Below are 15,915 nucleotides of genomic sequence, written 5' to 3'. Positions count from 1 at the left end.
TAAGTATACTTTATTTGTGTTTTAAGTAAACTACATATTAATTACCAGTATCGTCATAACACTCAAGCAATATACTATATATATATATATATATATATATATAAACACAGTACAGTATTGTAAATGTGCTACCATACATTTTTATAAATTACTTACTGACTTTTCCCAATGTTAGATGCATTTGTTTTCAAGGAAATTACAATAAATTAATCTAACACACATAACTAATAAAGAGACATTTCATTAAACAAAACCCAATGGTTTTTATTAATGGTTTCATATATTTTCAGCAAAGCTAAACAAAATTAACTTACTATGTTTTTCATTAAATGAACACTGGATGATGTTGGAAAACATGTTTTTGAACTAATTCCACTGACCATCTCTCTATATAAATATAAATTACACATTATATTCCATTTTCTGGTGAGCTGCTCAGTACACTTGCGTCTGATGGCCGCTTACACACCATCAGAGAGAGCTGACAGCAAACACTCGTGAAGAACAGCAGCATCTGGTAACAGAACATACAAAACATAAGGTCAGGTGCATGTTCATTCAACTTTTTATTCACGTTTAGTTACATTAGTCTTACTTATTAAGTACCTCCAAACAGCAGGAATTTTTTATGTAAATAAATAAATGATAAATAATGTAACGCAACATTGTACTTCGCCTGCAAACCTCCCGCAAGAGAGTGAGCGAGCGAGGGAGCGTCAGCCAGACAAGTACCGTCAGCAGCTCTGATTGGCTACAGGCATTGAGTAACACAATCTGATTGGTCACAGACCAATTGTAGAGGCATTTGAATTCTGATAAGACTCAACTATTTAACTAATATTTTCTTGCGTTGTATTTTAAGTGTGCTGTTGGTTTAATATAGATGCGTGTGTATGATTGTAACACGATTCTTCTTTGCCAGTTTAAACTTGTTAAACATATTTACACTTAAAATCACAACTAAAGAAGGGGTTATAGCATACACTGCATTAGGGGTGTTAAACAGGACAATATTGCAACAAAATTTGACAAAATTTGTCAAACTATGCATTTAAAACCAGCCTCCAATGAGTAGATAACCATCAGTACACTTGTCTTGGCTGTGAATGAATTAGACCACTGAGTAGCCCATTTTCAACCCATGTACTCATTTTCCATTCTCATGGGCCCCACATACACGTGTTGGCTGGGGAGTAGATAACCATCAGTACAGCTTTAATAATTTCTACACCGTACCTCACACAAAATGATTGTATACTGCCAAAAAGCATTTCAAGGTCAAAGGGGCATTGACTCTGACCACCTCCCCCTCCAATCTTTCTCAACATTTCCCAACATCACATGTTTTCATGAGGCATTTCCTCAGCAGTAGGACTGTAAGTATCGCTACAGATTTCTGATCCGTTTCAGATTCACCATATCAAGAACAGAGACCGCAGGTAAGATTTAGGCAGTGTTAGTGTGAATGTGTTGGAGTGAAGGTTGAGTGAAGTTTTACAGCAAATCAATCTACATGTTCGCTAAAAGGAAAAGTTAAGTATTTCAGAGGATAGACGTAAAAATTGTCAAACCATGAAGTTAAAACTTGAGAGACTAGGAAGTGCAAAGTTATATTTAACTATTATACTATATTTTAACTGTTATATTTCTGTGTGACCCGTGCTGTCAGAATGAGTTATTATGCAAATTATGAGCTACTGGCAAAACAAGTGATTTTTTTTAACTTTTGGTCTAATTTGAGGATTTCACACAATTCTTGTCTAGCAATCCCAATTCTCCAAATAGATGTATACAAGTATATTTATTTGTAAGTTTTCTGAGAGGTATGCCTTCCCAAATCTTTACTTTGTTTTAATAATACATGAACAAATGTTGTTCCCATTCAGTTGGTCACTCTCGATGGCACGAGTACTCTCCAGCTGTGTCAATTATTTGATCATGCTCCTCCTGAACCTTGTTTAGTAAAAACAATTTCTTTTTATTTTTGGCTACTAGCACTAAAAAAACACCCATGTAATATTTGAGAAATCAACCAATAATCTGGTAATATTTATGACAACCATTCTGTAGAGGTTTTCTTGCGGTTAATTAAATAAGTTGCAAAGCGTTGTACATTAACAATTTTACATAAAAAAGCAGAGTTCTTTATTTTCTAGATGCATTTATTTGTACTGTCATGTCAATGGATGTTTTCTCTGTAAAAAGAATCCACTTTAGAAATCTGAATCAAGTAACTCACAATTTTCACCACTGATTATTTTATAAATATATTATTTTATATTTTATTTAAATATAAATCTGATGTTTTATGAAAGTTATTTGCTATATACTTGGACTACAAATTTAAATCGCCATGTGAGAACACATTACATTAAAATATGCACTTCAATAAGCTGACAGAAAGCAGGATAATGCATTTACATGTTTAATGAAATTGATGTAAGGGACAAAGATCTAGCAGTGATGGTCGGTCAATGCCTAATGCACTTTGAACCTTGACAACCCTAGTGAAAAAAAAAGCATGCTAAGTATACTTGCGTCCAGACTCATTTCCAGTATACTTGAAGTGTGTTAATGACTAGTTAACTTGGTGTGCTGTTTTGAAACAGCTAATTTTGTACTAAGTATATTTAAGTTGTAATTAAGTTGTGTTTAAGCATAGCTTTAAGTGTATTTAGTGTACTTGTGTGTGCTAAATTGGAACAACTTTAAGTATACTTAGTACACTTTAAGTATAGGGACTAATTACATGCTTCATTAGTGATTATAAGTGTGCTTTATTTGTATTATAAGTATATTGTATTTGTTATAGTAGTGTCACGGGTGATACAAAGAAAAACTGGTGCGAGGATCCAAGTGCAAAAAAACGAGATATTTATTAACAAATAAAACAAACTTAAAGCAAAAACCCACAAGGAGGAGGAGGAGGAGGAGGAGGAGGAGGAGGAGGAGGAGGAGGAGGAGGAGGGCATCCACATAAACAGAATAATAACATACAAAACACATACCAGGAAGGGTCACGGGGAAACCGGGACACGTAGACAGTACAACGATCCGACCAGGACTGACAAACACAAGGAGCTTAAGAAGGGAAGAAATCAAGAGGGAACAGGTGGGACAAATTAAACCAATAACGAGATAACAAGGGGGGAGGGATCTAACAGACACCAGCACATTCTCAACATAACAAAAGCCACATGTGCACACAAGACAGGACAGGCATGTGACAAGTAGACTATTTGTGTTTTAGGTCAATTACAAATTAAATACTAGTATCTTCAGAACACACAAGCAGTATACTATATATATATATATATATATATATATATATATATATATATATATATATATATATATATATATATATATATATATATATATACTTACAAAAACATTTACTATTTCTATATATATATATAAAATATATTAGCATCATATTTTCACAATACAACTTTTAACACACTTTAAAATAATTGTATTTTAGTATATTTTCTAAAAATATATTTTAAATGAAAGTTCAGTGTACTTTTGTAAAGTTTACTGATTTGAACATTACTTTAAAATATATTTTTTGTATATTTTACATTTATGCTCAAAATTGTCATTGTTATCAATGCACTAAAAGCATATTTTAAAAATACATAATTAATATCATTAAGCTGTATAAAAAGTTAAATACTGTTTAAGGTTATTTATTCATGCTTAACTGTTCAAGCTTAAAATAAGTGATAATAAATTATTATTATATAAATAAATTATTATATGCACTAAAAGCCCATTTTTAAATATATGCAGTGTATGCTATAAGCCCTACTTTAGTTGTGATTTAAGTGTAAATATGTTTAATAAGTTTACACTGGCAAAGAAGATTCGTGTTACAATTGTACACACACATCTATATTAAACCAACAGCACACTTTAAATACAACGCAAGAAAATTTGAGTTAAGTAGTTGAGTCTTATGGGAATTCAAATGTCTCTTCATTGGTCTGTGACCAATCAGATTGTGTTACTCAATGCCTGTAGCCAATCAGAGGCAGAGCTGCCGGTACTCTTCTGGCTGATGTTCATCATTCGCGGGAGGTTTGCAGCCTTGCAGGTGAAGTTCAATGTTGCATTACATTATTTATTTAATAAAACACTGAGAGCGGAAAGTACATGGCTCATTCTTCGGACCAGTTCAATTACGTCACATCGCAGTCTGACCTTGATGGTGACGATAAACTGTTTTGGAATAAAATGGCCCGAAAAGAACCGGAGAAAAAGTCCTGCTGTTTGGAGGTAAGTAATATGTAATGTCACTAAACGTGAATAAAAAGTTGAATGAACATGCACCTGACTTTATCTCTTGTATATTCTGTTACCAGATGCTGCTGTTCTTCACGAGTGTTTGCTGTCAGCTCTCTCTGATGGTGTGTAAGCGGCCATCAGACGCAAGTGTACTGAGCAGCTCACCAGAAAATGGAATATAATGTGTAATTTATATTTATATAGAGAGATGGTCAGTGGAATTAGTTCAATTATATGTTTTCCAACATCATCCAGTGTTAATTTAATGAAAGACATAGTAAGTTAATTTTGTTTAGCTTTGCTGAAACCATGTGGAACCATTAATAAAAATCATTGGGCTTGTTTAATGAAATGTCTCATCATTAGTTATGTGTGTTAGATTTGATTTAATTTATTGTAATGTCCTTGAAAACAAATGCATTCAACATTGGGAAACTAAGTCAGTAAGTAATTCATTAAAATGTAAGGTAGCACATTTAAAAAACTGTATTGTGTGACATTATGTAATTCAAAGTATATTGTACAATGTATAGCTAAGTAATAACACATTGTATTGTTATTGACTACAAAGTGTATATTTTTAGTCATTTGAATGAGTCAAGATAAATAAAATATATATTATATTCATAATATATTGCTTGTGTGTTCTGAATATACAGGTAATTAATTTGTAATTTATTAAATTCAAATAAAGTATGCTATAACACAAAGTGTACTTATAATACAAATAAAGTGTACTATAACACAAATAAAATATACTTATAATACAAATAAAGCACATTTAAAATCACTAAGCATGTAATTAGTCACTATACTTAAAGTGTACTAAGTATATTTGAAGTTGTTCCAATTTAGCACATAAAAGTACACTAAATACACTTAAAGCTATGCTTTTACACAAATTAATTACAACTTAAATATACTTAGTACAAAATTAGTTGTGTCAAAATAGCACACTTCAAGTTAACTAGTCATTAACACACTTCAAGTATACTGAAAATGAGTCTGGCCGCAAGTATACTTAGTATACTTTTTTTTCACTAGGGCTAAAAATGTGTTATTACTTAGCTATACATTGTACAATATACTTTGAATTACATAATGTCACACAATGCAGTATTTTAAATGTGCAACATTACATTTTAATGAATAACTTACTGACTTAGTTTCCCAATGTTGAATGCATTTGTTTTCAACGACATTATAATAAACATTACAATAAATTAACAAATCTAACACACATAACTAATGAAGAGACATTTCATTAAACAAGCCCAACAGTTTTTATTAATGGTTTCACATGGTTTCAGCAAAGCTAAACAAAATTAACTACTATATTTTTTATTAAATGAACACTGGAAGTTGTTGGAAAACATATTATGCAACTAATTCGGTCCCACTTTATATTTGGTGGCCTTAACTACTATGTACTTACATCAAAAAGTAAGTACAATGTACTTATTGTGTTCATTTTATATTGCAAAACACCTTTGCTGATATTGAGGTGGAATACGGGTAGAGTTAGGGACAGGTGTGGTGGTATGGGTAAGTTTAAGGGTAGGGTTAGGGACAGGTGTGGTGGTATGGGTAAGTTTAAGGGTAGGGTTAGGGACAGGTGTGGTGGTGTGGGTCAGTTTAAGGGTAGGGTTAGGGACAGGTGTGGTGGTATGGGTCAGTTTAAGGGTAGGGTTAGGGACAGGTGTGGTGGTATGGGTAAGTTTAAGGGTAGGGTTAGGGACAGGTGTGGTGGTATGGGTAAGTTTAAGGGTAGGGTTAGGGACAGGTGTGGTGGTATGGGTAAGTTTAAGGGTAGGGTTAGGGACAGGTGTGGTGGTATGGGTCAGTTTAAGGGTAGGGTTAGGGACAGGTGTGGTGGTATGGGTAAGTTTAAGGGTAGGGTTAGGGACAGGTGTGGTGGTGTGGGTCAGTTTAAGGGTAGGGTTAGGGACAGGTGTGGTGGTATGGGTAAGTTTAAGGGTAGGGTTAGGGACAGGTGTGGTGGTATGGGTCAGTTTAAGGGTAGGGTTAGGGACAGGTGTGGTGGTATGGGTAAGTTTAAGGGTAGGGTTAGGGACAGGTGTGGTGGTGTGGGTCAGTTTAAGGGTAGGGTTAGGGACAGGTGTGGTGGTATGGGTCAGTTTAAGGGTAGGGTTAGGGACAGGTGTGGTGGTATGGGTCAGTTTAAGGGTAGGGTTAGGGACAGGTGTGGTGGTATGGGTAAGTTTAAGGGTAGGGTTAGGGACAGGTTTGGTGGTATGGGTAAGTTTAAGGGTAGGGTTAGGGACAGGTGTGGTGGTATGGGTCAGTTTAAGGGTAGGGTTAGGGACAGGTGTGGTGGTATGGGTAAGTTTAAGGGTAGGGTTAGGGACAGGTGTGGTGGTGTGGGTCAGTTTAAGGGTAGGGTTAGGGACAGGTGTGGTGGTATGGGTAAGTTTAAGGGTAGGGTTAGGGACAGGTGTGGTGGTATGGGTAAGTTTAAGGGTAGGGTTAGGGACAGGTGTGGTGGTATGGGTAAGTTTAAGGGTAGGGTTAGGGACAGGTGTGGTGGTTTAGGTCAGTTTAAGGGTAGGGTTAGGGACAGGTGTGGTGGTATGGGTAAGTTTAAGGGTAGGGTTAGGGACAGGTGTGGTGGTATGGGTAAGTTTAAGGGTAGAGTTAGGGACAGGTGTGGTGGAGTGGGTCAGTTTAAGGGTAGGGTTAGGGACAGGTGTGGTGGTGTGGGTAAGTTTAAGGGTAGGGTTAGGGACAGGTGTGGTGGTATGGGTAAGTTTAAGGGTAGGGTTAGGGACAGGTGTGGTGGTATGGGTCAGTTTAAGGGTAGGGTTAGGGTCAGGTGTGGTGGTGTGGGTCAGTTTAAGGGTAGGGTTAGGGACAGGTGTGGTGGTATGGGTAAGTTTAAGGGTAGGGTTAGGGACAGGTGTGGTGGTATGGGTAAGTTTAAGGGTAGGGTTAGGGACAGGTGTGGTGGTATGGGTAAGTTTAAGGGTAGGGTTAGGGACAGGTGTGTTGGTGTGGGTCAGTTTAAGGGTAGGGTTAGGGACAGGTGTGGTGGTATGGGTAAGTTTAAGGGTAGGGTTAGGGACAGGTGTGGTGGTATGGGTAAGTTTAAGGGTAGAGTTAGGGACAGGTGTGGTGGAGTGGGTCAGTTTAAGGGTAGGGTTAGGGACAGGTGTGGTGGTGTGGGTAAGTTTAAGGGTAGGGTTAGGGACAGGTGTGGTGGTATGGGTAAGTTTAAGGGTAGGGTTAGGGACAGGTGTGGTGGTATGGGTCAGTTTAAGGGTAGGGTTAGGGTCAGGTGTGGTGGTGTGGGTCAGTTTAAGGGTAGGGTTAGGGACAGGTGTGGTGGTATGGGTAAGTTTAAGGGTAGGGTTAGGGACAGGTGTGGTGGTATGGGTAAGTTTAAGGGTAGGGTTAGGGACAGGTGTGGTGGTATGGGTAAGTTTAAGGGTAGGGTTAGGGACAGGTGTGTTGGTGTGGGTCAGTTTAAGGGTAGGGTTAGGGACAGGTGTGGTGGTATGGGTAAGTTTAAGGGTAGGGTTAGGGACAGGTGTGGTGGTATGGGTAAGTTTAAGGGTAGAGTTAGGGACAGGTGTGGTGGAGTGGGTCAGTTTAAGGGTAGGGTTAGGGACAGGTGTGGTGGTGTGGGTAAGTTTAAGGGTAGGGTTAGGGACAGGTGTGGTGGTATGGGTCAGTTTAAGGGTAGGGTTAGGGACAGGTGTGGTGGTATGGGTCAGTTTAAGGGTAGGGTTAGGGTCAGGTGTGGTGGTGTGGGTCAGTTTAAGGGTAGGGTTAGGGACAGGTGTGGTGGTATGGGTAAGTTTAAGGGTAGGGTTAGGGACAGGTGTGGTGGTATGGGTAAGTTTAAGGGTAGGGTTAGGGACAGGTGTGGTGGTATGGGTAAGTTTAAGGGTAGGGTTAGGTGTAAGGGAAGTGCCAGCTGTGTAATTACAAATGTAACTATAGAAATGAATAACAGATGTAATTACATGCAGGTCATTTTGAAAATGTAAGTACAATGTAAAAACATGTATGTACACAATAAGTGCATTGTATCAAATTATTAATTACAATGTTAGTACATAGTAGTTAAGGCCAACTAAAATAAAGTGGGTCCACTTATTCCACTGACCATCTCTCTATATAAATATAAATTACACATTATATTCCATTTTCTGGTGAGCTGCTCAGTACACTTGCGTCTGATGGCCGCTTACACACCATCAGAGAGAGCTGACAGCAAACACTCGTGAAGAACAGCAGCATCTGGTAACAGAACATAGGGTGCGACAACGCGCGAGGGAGCGTCATACAGGCGAGTACCGTCAGCAGCTCTGCCTCTGATTGGCTACAGGCATTGAGTAACACAATCTGATTGGTCACAGACCAATTGAAGAGACATTTGAATTCCGATAAGACTCAACTACTTAACTCATATTTTCTTGCGTTGTATTTTAAGTGTGCTGTTGGTTTAATATAGATGCGTGTGTACGATTGTAATACGATTCTTCTCTCCCAGTTTAAAATTGTTAAACATATTTACACTTAACATCACAACTAAAGAAGGGCTTATAGCATACGCTGCATTAATAATTGATATAAATTGAATACAAAATAAACAACAACAAAAAAACACCTTACGAAAACGACTGGTGACAACTAAGTGGCTGACTGTTTATTACAAACCATTCGTGGCTTTGATTCAACTGTTACTCACATGTGTTACATTAATTTAAAAAAAATTGAAAGTACCATGTCACAGGCCCAAACCAGTGGTCCATCTGATCCGGTAAATTCAAAATACTGCGGATATACACCGTCAATAGGAAGAAGAAACCATCGCCATGCAATGGCAACCCACGAGCTGTAACAAACCAGCAGATCCACCAGTCCAGTTCAGCAGTGGGTCTCGCACTCCCGTACCCCTCCGCTCCCAAGAGCAGTCAATATAACAGTTTGATTCGATGATGTAAAAGGAGCAGACACAAGTCCAAACAACCTGTTCGATAAGACCCAAAGCCCACTGCAACGTCCTTTGCACGTTGGCCCAAACCTAAAATAAGATACGGCACAAAACAGGCTTAAGGCGAGACACTACAGGTGGATAGGGAATTTTTTTTAAATTACAAGATATCACTATGAAACTTTTCCAGTTTGTTACTGGCATAAACTTAAGGAAAAAAATGTATTACAAGTTTTGTATAAAATAATGTTTTAATATGCAAATGAGGCCTTGTATACTTGAATATACGCTCATTTGCATATATTTCCAAAAGCAAAATCTGGAAATTGGAAAGGACCAGGTTCAAAATTCTTGATTCTATTTGTTAACATATTAGATGAGAGGGCTTTTACAGAGGGGATTCTGGATATCTTATTTTGATCTTTAGTAAATTATATAATATAAACAATAGCCTTGAAAAATCTATTTTCGGCATATTTTTTGGAGTAAAAAGACCTATAACTCAAGATAGGAATTATAAATCAACAAATCCCTCTGTAAAAGCCTTCATATAAAAAGCCAGCTCAATAGCCTGCAACAATATAGTTGCAAATCCCTTATACTCGGCTGGAAAAGCTGGTGCTTGTAGATGCTACTCAAGAGGAAATATCTAACTCTGAGTTTGAGAAAAAACTTATTTTGCCTTTAAAGTTTTGTATTGTATAATTACATACATTTCCCCCAACCTAAAACAAAATATATTTTCACTTCATTTATATCAGCAGTGTATAACATATGTAAATTAATAAATTATCAATAGAAAAAGCCTTATGCTGAAGAGAACATCCCAGTTACGTATGTAACCCTCGTTCCCTGAAGAAGGGAACGGAGACGTACGTCGGAACTGAACTGACGAATTGGGATCTGATCTCAGAGACCTATCCACTTCGAGTGTATAAAAACGAGCCAATCGGAGATTGGCATGTGATCCGCACATTCCACGCTCCGCCCCGCAGCACGGGTATAAATACGAAGTGGAATGGCAGATCAATGCTTTTTTCAGCTGAGGAGCCGAATATGTGACTGGGCTCCTAGCAGAAGCACAGAACTTGGCGACGGGACGTACGTCTCCGTTCCCTTCTTCAGGGAACGAGGGTTACATACGTAACCGAGACGCTCCCTTTCAGTCAGTCATGTTCGATGTACGTCGGAACTGAACCGACGAATTGGGATCCCTATTGAAAACGCCAGGATGCTGGCCCTTCCAGCATCCTGCTTGAGCGCACTGGACCGTCTAGTATGGTACGGAAGTCAGGGCTCCAAGCAGGGAGGTCAGTCACTGCTGTTCTGCAAGACCCTCTTAGAGTGACCATAGACCGCTGGGGAAGCATGCCCTCTCGGAAGAGGTACGCTGCGGGGCCACATCCTTCAGGGAAGGAGTGGTGGCGGAATACACATAAGGACTAACCTGGCAGGGTAGTGCAACATATGGCAGTCTCTGGCCCCGCAGCGTACCTCTTCCGAGAGGGCATGCTTCCCCAGCGGTCACCTCGGGACTCGGCCATGAAGCCAGTGTTGGAGCAGTCTCATATGAAGCAATCCGAGTGGCGTGACCGCGGCTGCAGATGCCATATGCCCCAGGAGCCTCTGAAAAAGTTTCAGTGGGACCGCTGTGCTGCCTTTGAACATATTCAAGCAGTTCAACACCGACCTGACTCGCTCTTCCGTGAGGCGCGCAGTCTGGTTGACCGAATCCAGCTCCATACCGAGGTAAGAGATTCTCTGAGTAGGACAGAGCTTGCTCTTCTCTCGGTTGACCCGAAGAACTTGTCCCCCGATGCTGCGACCGACATCCTGTCTTCCGCCGGAGCCCCTAAAGAGACGGCTGGCACTCTGCGCGAGAGGTCAGCACGCTCTTCCGGGAACTCCACCGGCACAATGGAGGGGGGAGGGGCCCGAGGAGCCATTTGACCCATCGGGTTAGCCCTGACCGTCACCCTCAGGTCCCCACCCAAGTCATCAGCCAGAGTAGCAGCCCTCTGCTTAGGCGCAGAAGGACCGCTAGACCGGGGGATGCGCGAGGGTGCTCCACCTGCCTTGAGGTATTGGAGTCTGGACCTAAGCACTGCGACGGTCATTTTCCCGCAGCGAGAACATGACTCATTCACGAACGCAGCCTCAGCGTGCTGAACGCCCAAACATGTGAGACAACGAACGTGACCGTCAAGCGGGGACCAAAAGCGACCGCACCCAGAAACACACGGTTTGAATGACATCTTGAAAAAGACGCAGGGTCAAACCGTGTTGCTCTTTTAGGATGGAAAACTGCTCTTGTTTTGACGTGCTGAAGCACTCAGGGAGATGACCGCGGTCAGCACGCAGTCCACAGCAAAAGCCTGCGTGTGACACTCAGTAAAGGAAACGCCCAGCGAACCAACAAGCTCTTTTGTTTTGAATGCAAACGATTGCAACAAGGTGTCGATCTCTCGCTGAAACGCCGTTTCACCTGCACTGGCAGTTCTCCTTCCTCTCTCAAAGACTCAATTTCACACACTCTTCGTGGCAACAGCAATACTACTGTCTGGCTCTGAAGTTGAAAGCATTGATCTGCCATTCCACTTCCTATTTTTACCCGCGCTGCGGGGCTGAGCGTGGAATGTGCGAATCACATGCCAATCTCCGATTGGCTCATTTTTATACACTCGAAGTGGATAGGTCTCTGAAGTCAGATCCCAATTTGTTGGTTCAGTTCCGACCTACGTCGAACGTGACCGACTGAAAGGGAACTACCTTAACAAACACACATAACATTCACAAAAACAGCAAAAAACTGTCCCTGTTTGCTGTATGTCCATATAAAACTATTTGAATCTAATTCTGACAGGGTTTCATCATCCAATCTGTAGTTGTTTACTTTCTTTTTATCATCTTTGTCCTTTCTGTGAGCATTTATGAGCTTATTTTGGCGTTGTCTGCATTTTCTCTCAGGCGGAGAATACACAAGGAAGCGGCGGCACGTATGACGTAGTGTGAAATTCACATCGGCCAATGAGATGTGATTTTCGGCTGCAAACTTCCGCGGTTGGTTAGTTCTACAAAGTAAATGCCCATATTTGGACTAGATAGTCTCATACACAGCGCTGAGAGCTTTACAATGATACCAGGCATGACATGTTTCTGTGAATGGAGACGGCACGGGAGCTTGCGTTAGAATAACTTTTGATGATTTCGGGTAGAACTCTAAAGGCGCAAGTTGACAAAATATATTTAATTAACCACATTAATGTTTAATGTCGACGTATTTTTCATTTTGATATGAAAGCTTGCATGTTAAGGGAGCAAACTGGCCCAAAATCTCAAAATTGACCACTGCATGAAAAAACGATGTTTTCATCGGCCGTGTCTCGCCCTAACTAGAGAGGCTACTAACAATTATACACTTAGCCCAAAACCGAAGCATACCTGTTGCTTGGCGACTAATATAGCACTAAAACTGATGCGTGTTAAACACGTTTCCTTAGGAACGGCTGTTGCCAAAGGCATCCCGCAAAGCTCCCCAGTCCACACTTTAAAAAATAAAACCCTGAATCCCTGTATAAGGAAAAAACAAAAGAGACCACAATGTGATCACGGCCAGTAGTTCCTACCTCGCAGACATTCATACGCCCCGTCGGAAGTACGGTGTCTCGCTCACAAACGTGAAGAAGATGCACACACACAGTGTCATTATCGTCACTTTTATACGCAACCAACCAAAGAGTGTAATTAAACCACTCCTCCTACTAACTTGCATACTGCTACACATGCAATAATTGTAGCAGCTGCTTTGCCTTTCAGTGCGGGAATAAGCAGCTGGCTGCATCAAATTACCTTTTTGCTTTGAAGCTAAGTGCATGAATTGGTATGAATTGGTAGGTTTCGTCAGGGCGTGAGGAAATATAGAGCTGAATATCGTCAGCATGACAATGAAACTAACGCCATGCTTCCTAATGATATCTCCCAGTGGAGCAGATACAGGGTGAAGAGCAACGGTCCTAACACTGAGCCTTGCGGTACCCCATACTGAACTTGTGAATGCTGTGACATCTCTTCATTTACTGCTACAAACTGATAACGGTCAGATAAGTGCGATTTAAACCATGCCAATGCAGTTCCATTAATGCCAACATAATTTTCAAGTCTATTTAAAAGAATATTGTGATCGATAGTATCAAATGCAGCGCTAAGATCGAGTAACACTAATAGAGAGATACAACCACGATCAGATGATAAGAGTAAATCATTTGTAACTCTAATGAGAGTAGTCTCAGTACTATGATACGGTCTAAATCCTGACTGGTAATCCTCACATATACCATTTCTTTCTAAAAAGGAACATAATTGTGAAGACACAGCCTTTTCTAGTATTTTTGATAGAAACAGTAGATTCGAGATTGGCCTGTAATTGACTAATTCTTTAGGATCAAGTTGCGGTTCTTAATAAGTGGTTTAATTATAGCCAACTTTAAGGTTTTCGGTACATATCTGTCACATGTCCAGTCTTCGTCTCCTGTGTTTTCCTCATGTTCTTCCTGGTTTCTGTTTTGTCACATGTTCCTTTGTTCTAGTTTTCCCACCACTGTCAGTCCCAGCGTGTATTAAGTTTTGTCAGCTGTGTCTCGTCATCTGTGTCACCTGTCATCAGTGTTGGTATTTAAGTTCCTAGTCTTCATTCTGTCTTTGTCCGGTCTCAATGTTACCACCTCGATGTTACTTCATGTTCTTTGAGTTTTTGGTATAGTGTTAGATGTTTTTGGAATTTTGTAAATAAAGATTGTTTGTAAATAAAGATCGTTGTTATTTGGAAGTCTTGCACTCTCCTGCGTCTTGACATCTACACACCCACCGTAACAGAAGACCGGACCCAACAACAAGACTTCCACATCCAGGATGCCTGGGATTCGGTGAGCGGTGGCAGAGGAAGTCCTTCTCTCCCTCCGGCAGGATGGGCGCCCGCTGGAGAGGTATGTGGAGGAATTCCTGGAGTATTGCAATCAGGTGAGCTGGAAAGATCCCATGCTGAATGCATGCTTCTGGGATGGACTGGATGATGACCTATTCTTACATATTCTCTTTTCTTATCCCCTGCGCTTTGTGATAAGTCCGTAGAGGACTTTATTAATTCTGTTCTAGTTCTAAGTAACTCTGAGTTCTGTGTTGATTCTGTCAGTGAGAAGAGTGTAGGTCATGATCCAGTCCATCCCTGCCAGCTGGTGGACTTTCCAGTTCACCTAATCCTGAGACCCTCCGCGTGCTTCTCCGCTGCGTCCACTTCTGCCCGGGGGGCCTCTGCCATCGCAACGTCAGCACCAGAGACCTGGCTCATCGATTTGTGGCAAGGGCCCTCGCCAGGCTTTCCACAGCCGTCTCCCGGCTTCCCAGAGCCGTCTCCCGGCTTCCCAGAGCCTTCTCACGGCTTCCCGCAGCCGTCTCCCGGCTTCCTGGAGCCTTCTCACGGCTTCCCGCAGCCGTCTCCCGGCTTCCCGGAGCCGTCTCCCGGCTTCCCAGAGCCGTCTCCCGGCTTCCCATAGCCTTCTCACGGCTTCCCGGAGCCTCCTCCCGGCTTCCCGGAGCCTTCTCACGGCTTCCCGCAGCCGTCTCCCGGCTTCCCGGAGCCTTCTCGAGGCTTCCCGCAGCCGTTTCCCGGCTTCCCGGAGCCGTCTCCCGGCTTCCCATAGCCTTCTCACGGCTTCCCGGAGCCTCCTCCCGGCTTCCCGGAGCCTTCTCACGGTTTCCCGGAGCCTTCTCACGGCTTCCCGCAGCCGTCTCCCGGCTTCCCAGAGCCGTCTCACGGCTTCCTGGAGCCTCCTCACGGCTTCCCAAAGCCTCCTCCCGGCTTCCCAGAGCCTTCTCCCGGCTTCCCAGAGCCGTCTCCCGGCTTCCCAGAGCCTTCTCCCGGCTTCCCAGAGCCTTCTCCCGGCTTCCCAGAGCCGCCTCCCGGCTTCCCGGAGCCTCCTCCCGGCTTCCCGGAGCCTTCTCACGGTTTCCCGGAGCCTTCTCACGGCTTCCCGCAGCCGTCTCCCGGCTTCCCAAAGCCTCCTCCCGGCTTCCCAGAGCCTTCTCCCGGCTTCCCAGAGCTGTCTCCCGGCTTCCCAGAGCCTTCTCCCGGCTTCCCAGAGCCGCCTCCCGGCTTCCCAGAGCCGCCTCCCGGCTTCCCAGAGCCGCCTCCCGGCGTCACCGAGCCTCCGCCTCCCGCCGTCACTGAGCCTCCGCCTCCCGCCGTCACTGAGCCTCTGCCTCTCGCCGTCACCGAGTCGCCGCTTACCGGCGTCACAGAGCTGCCGCCTCCCGGCTGGGATGACGTCCACGAACGTCCCACTCCAGCCACTCCCACTCCAGCCACCCACGGGCCCACCAGACATTTCCCTAAATTTTGCAAACAATTTTTTTTGGGGGGCGATAGGCCCATAGGTGGGGAAAAGAGGGGTGGGAGTCCAGCCAGAGTCAAGCCCCCAGCCAGGCCCGAGACCCCAGACCCGCCATGGCCTCCCGAGACCCCAGACCCGCCATGGCACCACCCTGAAGGCCCCAGCCATGCAGGTCCAGGTCCCCAGGGCTTCTGGGTGCCCGTCCCCCCTCCCCGGTGGACTTGTTAGGTGCGAGGATGCGCCTACCGGAAGGGGGGAGTTATGTCACATGTTCAGTCT

The 15,915-nt window shown here is 42.7% G+C and overlaps 1 protein-coding gene and 1 long non-coding RNA gene across 3 annotated transcripts in view; both read left to right on the top strand.

Annotated features, from left to right (window-relative positions):
• The first annotated feature begins 1,314 nt into the window (after positions 1-1,314).
• Positions 1,315-15,915, top strand: part of LOC137091673 (cytolytic toxin-alpha-like) — a 106,950-nt gene continuing 92,349 nt past the window's right edge. For both annotated transcript variants that reach the window (XM_067456309.1, XM_067456310.1), the window contains exon 1: positions 1,315-1,439. The gene's annotated coding sequence lies outside the window, so the exon portion shown is untranslated. The remainder of the gene's footprint in view (positions 1,440-15,915) is intronic.
• LOC137090803 (uncharacterized) lies at positions 3,529-4,920 on the top strand. The gene is made up of 2 exons (XR_010907977.1): positions 3,529-4,281; positions 4,368-4,920. It is a non-coding gene; the product is annotated as an uncharacterized lncRNA (long non-coding RNA).

The sequence above is a fragment of the Pseudorasbora parva genome, chromosome 10 (genome assembly GCF_024679245.1).
Source record: "Pseudorasbora parva isolate DD20220531a chromosome 10, ASM2467924v1, whole genome shotgun sequence".
Taxonomy (NCBI): Eukaryota; Metazoa; Chordata; class Actinopteri; order Cypriniformes; family Gobionidae; genus Pseudorasbora; species Pseudorasbora parva.
The sequence above is the reverse complement of the archived record's forward strand: the minus strand, read 5'-3'. Positions and strand labels throughout refer to the sequence as shown.